Below are 7,633 nucleotides of genomic sequence, written 5' to 3'. Positions count from 1 at the left end.
GTACGCTGCAGTGGGGACGGGGAGCCCGGGGCCGGATCTTCTGGACCCGAAATCTCTGGTCCCCTCCTGGACCACATTCCTCATATAAAATCCTCCCTCACGCACGAAGCACGTGCACGCGTCAACGCACAGAAAAACAAGCCCTAGCCTCTTCCTCTCGTCGCCTCCCTCCAGCGAGCCTGTCCCCCACGTTCCAGCCCCCGGCGACCTCCCTCCCACGACCTCTCTCCCTCCAGCGCCGTCTCCAGCGCCCGCGGCGACCTCCAGCGGCCTCAGCGTCGCCTCCCTGCCTCCAACGCCGTCTCCAGCGCCGACCTCCCTCGTCGCCACCCTCCAGCGCCGATCTCCAGCGCCGTCTCCAGCGCCGCCGTCCTGCACACGCCAACGCACAAAAAAAGCCCTAGCATCTTCCAACTCCAGCGTCGCCTCCCTCCCTCCAGCGCCGGCCTCCCTCGTCGCCTGCGGCCTCCCTCCAGCGCCATCTCCAGCGTCCTCTCCAGTCGCCTCCCTCCCTCCAGCGCTCTCTCAGCGTCGACCTCCAGCGCCAACTCCGCACAAAAGCCCTAGCCTCTCAACATCCAGCATCGCCGACCTCCAGTGCCGCCTCCCTTCAGCATCGCTGACCTCCAGCAACCTCCCGTCCTCCACCTCCAGCGGCCTCTAGCGACCTCGAATTCGATTCCAGCGACCTCCGTCCTTGGCACCGTGTGGACAGAGCAATTTGAAGATTATTTAAGCAATGCAAGCGGTGTTGTGCATTTGGAACGGATCTTGATCTTTGAAGATCTCTGTCAAAGGTTGGTCCTCTACATCTTCTCAAATATTCCAGTCATCTCCATTTTTATGTGTGGATTGTTCTTAATTCTAGAATTTCGTGTTATTTGCAATTCATTTATTCTTTTCTTACATACAACCCTTTTGCTACCTAAGCTAAGCTTCACCAATTCTTCATTTTTAACTTGCATAAAATCCTGTCAATTGTACTTCTAATGGTCATACTTTGTTAGTAATATATATTTGGTTATGTTATTCAGTTACTTGTGGGTTTGCATTCATTCTACTGTCATATGTGTAGATGTTATTGACATGTAAACTGGCAGTGCATTTAGCGTAGAAGTTATGAAATCTGAAGAACATTTTTAAGTGTGTCACGACATCTTGTTATTTTCCCCTATGAACAGGTTTGGAGACAATGTCTGTTAGATGAATTTATAGAGTTTTCAGTTGGATTAAGTGCATCCACTTCTACACATTTTCTTTTTCTGTTGTCTTTCAGATCCAACTATCATTGTGCAAATAAGAAAGAGAACTAAGCACCAACTGGGTTCAAGACAAAAAATGAACGTATTTTTTTTAAAGATAAAGCAAGCACACAGGAGATCTCGGAACAAGTAAGAAGTCAGAGATGAGTTGACTTTGTTTCTCACGCTGATCAGGTTCCATACTCCTGACTATAGAGTATTGACTGACTGAAGTTTACCCTTTCTTAGATTGCTAATGCAGATTTTTTTTTTAAAAAAAAAATTGTGGATATGCAGGACGGGCACCAAGAATAGTTGCTTGGTCTCTGACCTACTCCCAAGCTGCTAGCTCTTTGGCTGTCGAGATATAATGGATGTTGATCTAGTGATGGAGAATGATGAGACTAATTGTGAAGCCTAAATATTGAAGGAAAAGTCCTTGGATCATCCCTAAATATTATTTTCTTCTTAATACATGTGCTGCTTATGCTTGAGGCACAGTGTATATCAATTATTTACAGCAAATTTATATGAAATTAACTCATCTGAGTTTGTAATTTATTTCACCAAGAATTTTCTTGTAGCATTCTACTTGGAAATCCCAAATAAGATATTCAAGTCATTAAGATTGTGCTCCATTTCCATTGTTCTATTTCTTTCAATGATTCAATGAAGCCCAAAACTTCATTTCATAAGAGTCTTTTTTTTTTTTTTTTTTTTTTTGCACTGCACTCAGCTTAAGTTAGCAATTTGGCGACTAATAAGGATTATTATTATGAAATTTGCATTGATTTATTTTGTGAATCGCCTACAGAACTTATCTGAGCTATAAAGCATAATTTGCATTTTGATTACATACAAAATAATAAATATTCTTTCAAGGTTGCTGGGTGTTAATTACAAAAATTCCTTTCTATACAAAACATGGATCAACATGAATATAAAAAAAAAAGTTATATGAATCAATGTGTCATCAAAACATACATATTTTTTGTTACAAAGGCCAAATCTTTTACACATCACTGATACACAGTCACCATCATGGTAGCTCAACAAAAAAAAGAGCATATCTCAATGAGGAAACAATGTTGTGTGGAGGTGGATCCCTCTTCCATCTATGGTTTTCCTTTTTCTTATATACAGTACAAGCATCAAAGAATGGTTGCGTATCTTCAACAAGTTATACAAGGACCTGCGCTTTTGGAACGCGTCGTGAGCATTTGGCACGAGGATGATTTGTCAGACTGTAGGCACAGCCTTCCAGTAGTTCCATATCTTCCTCAAATGTGAATATGGATGCCATTTTTGGATTCTCCGGTAGCAACTTTGATGCCAGAAACCCAGCAATTGTCAATGTTTGATACAATCATGATTGATTACTGATGAATCTTGCGGTCAGGTGTCATAGTATTCAGGCCATTGATCGTTCGAAAGCCTTTTCTCAGCTACCGAGACAGCTTTATGAGCTAATTCAGGCCGGCCCATCTTGATGCAAGCCAATGTGAACTAGAAAATCACAAAGGCAACTCATTTAGTAACACGATTGGAAGTAATAGAGTGTTAGAGAACTATCGATGAACACTTTAATACCTGCCATAGTAGGGTAGGCCATGGTCCACCATTATGATATGAAAGGCCTGCAAAATATCTAGTGTTATTAGATCAAGAAACTAAGCAACTACAACAATCATCAAAGGTAACTTTTATGGATACCTGTTACCTATGCTTTTAGAATAACAAGTGATATTTGGTATCACTAACATCAACAATTTGTCATATTAGTAAAGAATGACGGAAATGTGATTCACAAATTATCGAGTGTTGTTAGATCAAGATACTTAGCAATTATGACAATCATCAAAGAGAACTTTTGAGTTTATGGTGACTTATTACTTTTGCTTTTAGAATAACTAGTAGCATTTCATATCACTAACATCATCAATATATCATATTGGTGAAAGATGATAGAAAACTGATTCAAGTTCTAAGCCATGAAGATGAGACTCTCATTAAACAGAAGGCTATGTTGGGTTTTTTACTTACGCATTTTTCGGATCACTTCCAGTAATTATGTGTCATTCTTCATATTCTAACGCAGGGTAACATATCTTCAGAGGTATATTCCAGATGAAATCCTCCCATTTTTTCTCCATCAGGTTCAGAATCTCCTCGGCTTGTCTCGGAGTGGTTAAAGATGAAGTGATAGCCCATAGATTACCCAGTGAGAAGAACCAGAAATCCATGTGAGCTGGCTGAAGGTTCCCGATCAAGTAGCCACCTTTTTCAGGAATCCAATCAACTAGCCAACTAGGAATTTGCTCCGGATAGATGTTGAATTTGTTAGTAGCACCTTGGGAGTATTCTTCAGTCTTGTAGCGATAAATCTCATTGATCTTCTTCATGTCAACCCAAAAGTACTCTCTGATATGGAATGATAGTGCAGTGAGCCTTCTATTAACAGCAAGCAGCAAGCTCCTGGATCCATCATCAGAGGCAATCATCTCACGCGAGCAACGCAAAGCACAGTAGAATAAAAGCCTGTATGAAAATTACCAAATATGCATTATTACATAAATAAACATCAACAGAATCAGTTATCTGTCTCGCTCAGATTCCAAAATTACAAATCACTTTAACCAATACTAAAATTGAACTAAATAAAACAGATTCATTTCATTACTTGAATGCATTAATGTCATTGAGGTTTAAAAGGCATAGTTTATACGGTTCTCATCTTTGGACTATCTTATTGGCCTTGTATTGAAATTCCAGCTATCAATTAGTAATCCAGCTTCTTAACTTAATCTCTGTTCGGTGCAAGCATATCTTTTAACCCCTGAAAATAAATTACTTATGGGAAGCATTTAACTATTTTTATCAAAAGGACAGGGATTAGCCAATTAATTCATGCATGGTGATTTGTCATCATCAGTTGGAAGAGAACAAGTATCTGAGATGGCAAAATAGAACCCGTATTACTAGACTAAATGCCTTAAGGATATTGAATATTCATCAAAAAAAAAAAAAAGGGGGAAAGATACACTTACTTGGATCTCAAGAGGAGAAATAGAATTCTGGAGACGGCGCTGGAGGGTGGCGACGAGGGAGGCCGGCGCTGGAGGCAGGGAGGCGACGCTGAGGCCGCTGGAGGTCGCCGCGGGGCGCTGGAGACGGCGCGGGAGGGGGGGAGGGGAAGCTGGGACCGCTGGGGGGCGCGGCGGGCGCCGGAGGCCGGGGGAGGGAGGCCGCCGGGGGCGGGAACGTCGGGGGGAGGGGGGCCAGGGCGCGCAGGAGGGAGGCGACGCTGAGGTCGAGGAGGGGGGGGACGGGGCTTGCTGGAGGTCGTGGGAGGGAGGTCGCCGGGGCTGGAACGTGGGGGACAGGGCTCGCTGGAGGGAGGCGACGAGAGGAAGAGGCGGCGCTGGAGACGGCGCTGGAGATCGGCGCTGGAGGGTGGCGACGAGGGAGGCCGGCGCTGGAGACGGCGTTGGAGGCAGGGAGGCGACGCTGAGGCCGCTGGAGGTCGCCGCGGGCGCTGGAGACGGCGCTGGAGGGAGAGAGGTCGTGGGAGGGAGGTCGCCGGGGGCTGGAACGTGGGGGACAGGCTCGCTGGAGGGAGGCGACGAGAGGAAGAGGTTAGGGCTTGTTTTTCTGTGCGTTGCCGCGTGCACGTGCTTCGTGCGTGAGGGAGGATTTTATATGAGGAATGTGGTCCAGGAGGGGACCAGGGATTTCGGGTCCAGAAGATCCGGCCCCGGGGAGCCCAGCTCCTCAAGACCATAAAAAGTGATCTAGGGGTTGGTCCTTTGATTTAGATTGGTAGAGATATGCCATTCAAAATATTCAATTTGTTTCGTACGCTGCAGTGGGGACGGGCAGCCCAGATCCTCTGGACCGTAAAAAGCGGTCTAGGGGATGGTCCCTTGATTTGGATTGGTAGAAATGAATGATCCCCACCTATTTTATGAATGGGGACCATCTCCTAAACCAATCCAAGCCACAAGGGATCATCCCCTGAACCGCTTTTTGCGGTCCAGAGGATCTACCCTCGGGGACGGGAGGGTGATATGTCATACGTGGGACCGACAGGATACTTGGGTACGAGTCTTTTATATATATCTTCTTATTTTATTAAAAAATTTCTCTTTTTACTAATTAATTTTTGATGAAGTCTAAAATAAATTTACATTAATATCCTTTTTTTTTATTTACACTAAAAATAATTTCAATGTTTATTAGTAATTTCACAAGCGAAACAATCAATGATCTAGAATTCGAGACTCAGATGTGACATATTATTATGAATTTTTCTCATCATTAATTTTCTCTGATTATTTTATATAAAAAAAATATAGTTCTTTTTAGTCTCACATCTTAGAATTGAACACTATGATCAAAGAAACTTCTATAAATATTTTAGGCCAACAATGTTAAAAAAATATTCGTTTCTTAGTTTTTTTACTAAGATAAGTATAATATTAAATTAAATTAATTTTTTCATAGGAAAGTTTAAGGGTGACACTCGAAAATCCAAATAATTCGGATTTTCAAAGACCCAAATAATTCAGATTTTCAAAAGTCAGGTACTTTACCCTAATGACTCTAACTCTACTTTAGTATTTTAATGCTAAAATGCTTTAATTAATATAATTTCATTATAAATGGTCAATGTGATTTCAATGTATTATAGTACATACGCGACGCGTGTACACAATCACTAGTATATATATATATATATATATATATATATATATATATAGAGAGAGAGAGAGAGAGAGAGAGAGAGAGAGAGAGAGAGAAAAGTTAGGCTGCAGACTAAAATCTGTGAACTGCTCTCGTGGCAAGTCCGCGTCATGGGTTTTTTATTTACTTCTCACCACGAACCGAATGAACCCCTCCCTGTGCCCTAGCTCCTCCTCCTCCCTCCTATGCACATTCTCCTCTTCCTCCCTCCCTGTGCCCTAGCTCGTCATCCTCCCAACGCTACCCAGACTCGCGGTCCTCCTCACCACTCACTCCCTCCCTCGTCGTCCTCCCGACGCTACCCAAACTCACGATCCTCCCTCACCGCGACCGTCCTCATTCGCTCCACTCCTCACCGTAAAGACCCCCTTACTAAGACAAGCTCTCACAGGCGTAGCGAAGAGTGGAACCCCCTGCATAAGCACTTCTATCTGAAGCCTTGTCCCTCGCCTCACTCGCGATTCTCCTCACCGCAGCCCTCCTCACTCGCGACATTCATCGCCCCCCCCCCCCCGGACACAACCTCTCACAGTCACAGGCGCAGCAAGGAGTGGAACCCCTGTAGAATCGCTTCAATCTGAAGCCCTAACTCGCGGTCCACCTCTCCACAGTCGTCCTAGCTTGGGGGGATTAACTCACGGTCCTCCTCTTTGAAGTCGTCCTCACTAGCTTGCGTGACTCCTCGCTGCGACATATTCTCACAGGCACTGCAAAGCTAGGTTCCACAATCGTCCTCGCCCTTCATTGTCGGTAAAAACTTATTTTTATAAATTGATTTTGCATCTATATTATACCGGCAGAATAAAGTCCAAGTTTTTGTTCCCTATTGATCAAGAAATATATTTTTTTCGCCTTCTGTTTGGACCTATGTAGTGATGAACGGAATAGATCTCAGTACAAAATTTTTTGTTGTTGTTGATTGATTGAGTTCTTTAGCTATCAGAGTATGCTAAAATTCCCTTTCTTATTTTTTGATAAATTGCAAGATTATATTGAATGTCTATTAGTTGTTCTGTATTTGAATTTAGACCTCCTTTTTTTCGCATTATCTACAATAATACCAATTGTTTGCTCAAAAGTCAACTGAATCAACCGATTGTTGGAGCTAGTTTCATGTAATTATTACTCAATTTTAAAAATTAACTTATGATCAAATTTATTTATATTTCTGTTGCAAATTTCATCATATTGTTTACAATAGTATTTAAGATTAGATTTATTTCTATTTCTGTTGCAAATTTCATCATATTATTACAATAGTTTTATTGTTACCATAGTGTTTCTGTTTCTGTTTTACATTATCTACAATAAGTTGTATTTTTTATTTGTTTATCTAATTACCTATTGTCAATTATAATGTGAGGGTATCCAGAAATGGAAGATAATAAAATTGATGATCAAGAATACATTTCCCAAGTTGCAGATGATCGAAAGTCAAAAATTGGAATGGAATTCTCATCACTAGATGAGGCATATTCATTCTATAACCAATATGCACGAGAAACTAGGTTTAGTTCAAGAATACACAGGAGCAAGAAAAATAAGATCGCAAATGAAGTAACGTGGAAACAAATTGTATGCTTTAAAGAAGGACGTACATATCTAATGCGGTGGAATAAACATACAAAAGTTGATCAACTAACAAAAGA

General features: G+C 42.2%; 2 long non-coding RNA genes across 2 annotated transcripts; one reads left to right on the top strand and one right to left on the bottom strand.

Moving 5' to 3' along the window:
• The first annotated feature begins 16 nt into the window (after positions 1-16).
• LOC122045506 lies at positions 17-1,846 on the top strand. Its single transcript, XR_006130002.1, has 3 exons — positions 17-797; positions 1,277-1,436; positions 1,539-1,846. It is a non-coding gene; the product is annotated as an uncharacterized LOC122045506 (long non-coding RNA).
• A 365-nt stretch (positions 1,847-2,211) lies between these two features.
• On the bottom strand, positions 2,212-4,418 carry LOC122045504. Its single transcript, XR_006130001.1, has 4 exons — positions 4,289-4,418; positions 3,285-3,779; positions 2,832-2,878; positions 2,212-2,747 (listed from the first exon to the last, which is right to left on the bottom strand). It is a non-coding gene; the product is annotated as an uncharacterized LOC122045504 (long non-coding RNA).
• Between the last annotated feature and the right edge of the window lie 3,215 nt (positions 4,419-7,633).

The sequence above is a fragment of the Zingiber officinale genome, chromosome 2B (assembly GCF_018446385.1).
Source record: "Zingiber officinale cultivar Zhangliang chromosome 2B, Zo_v1.1, whole genome shotgun sequence".
NCBI classification, from domain to species: Eukaryota; Viridiplantae; Streptophyta; class Magnoliopsida; order Zingiberales; family Zingiberaceae; genus Zingiber; species Zingiber officinale.
The sequence above is the reverse complement of the archived record's forward strand: the minus strand, read 5'-3'. Positions and strand labels throughout refer to the sequence as shown.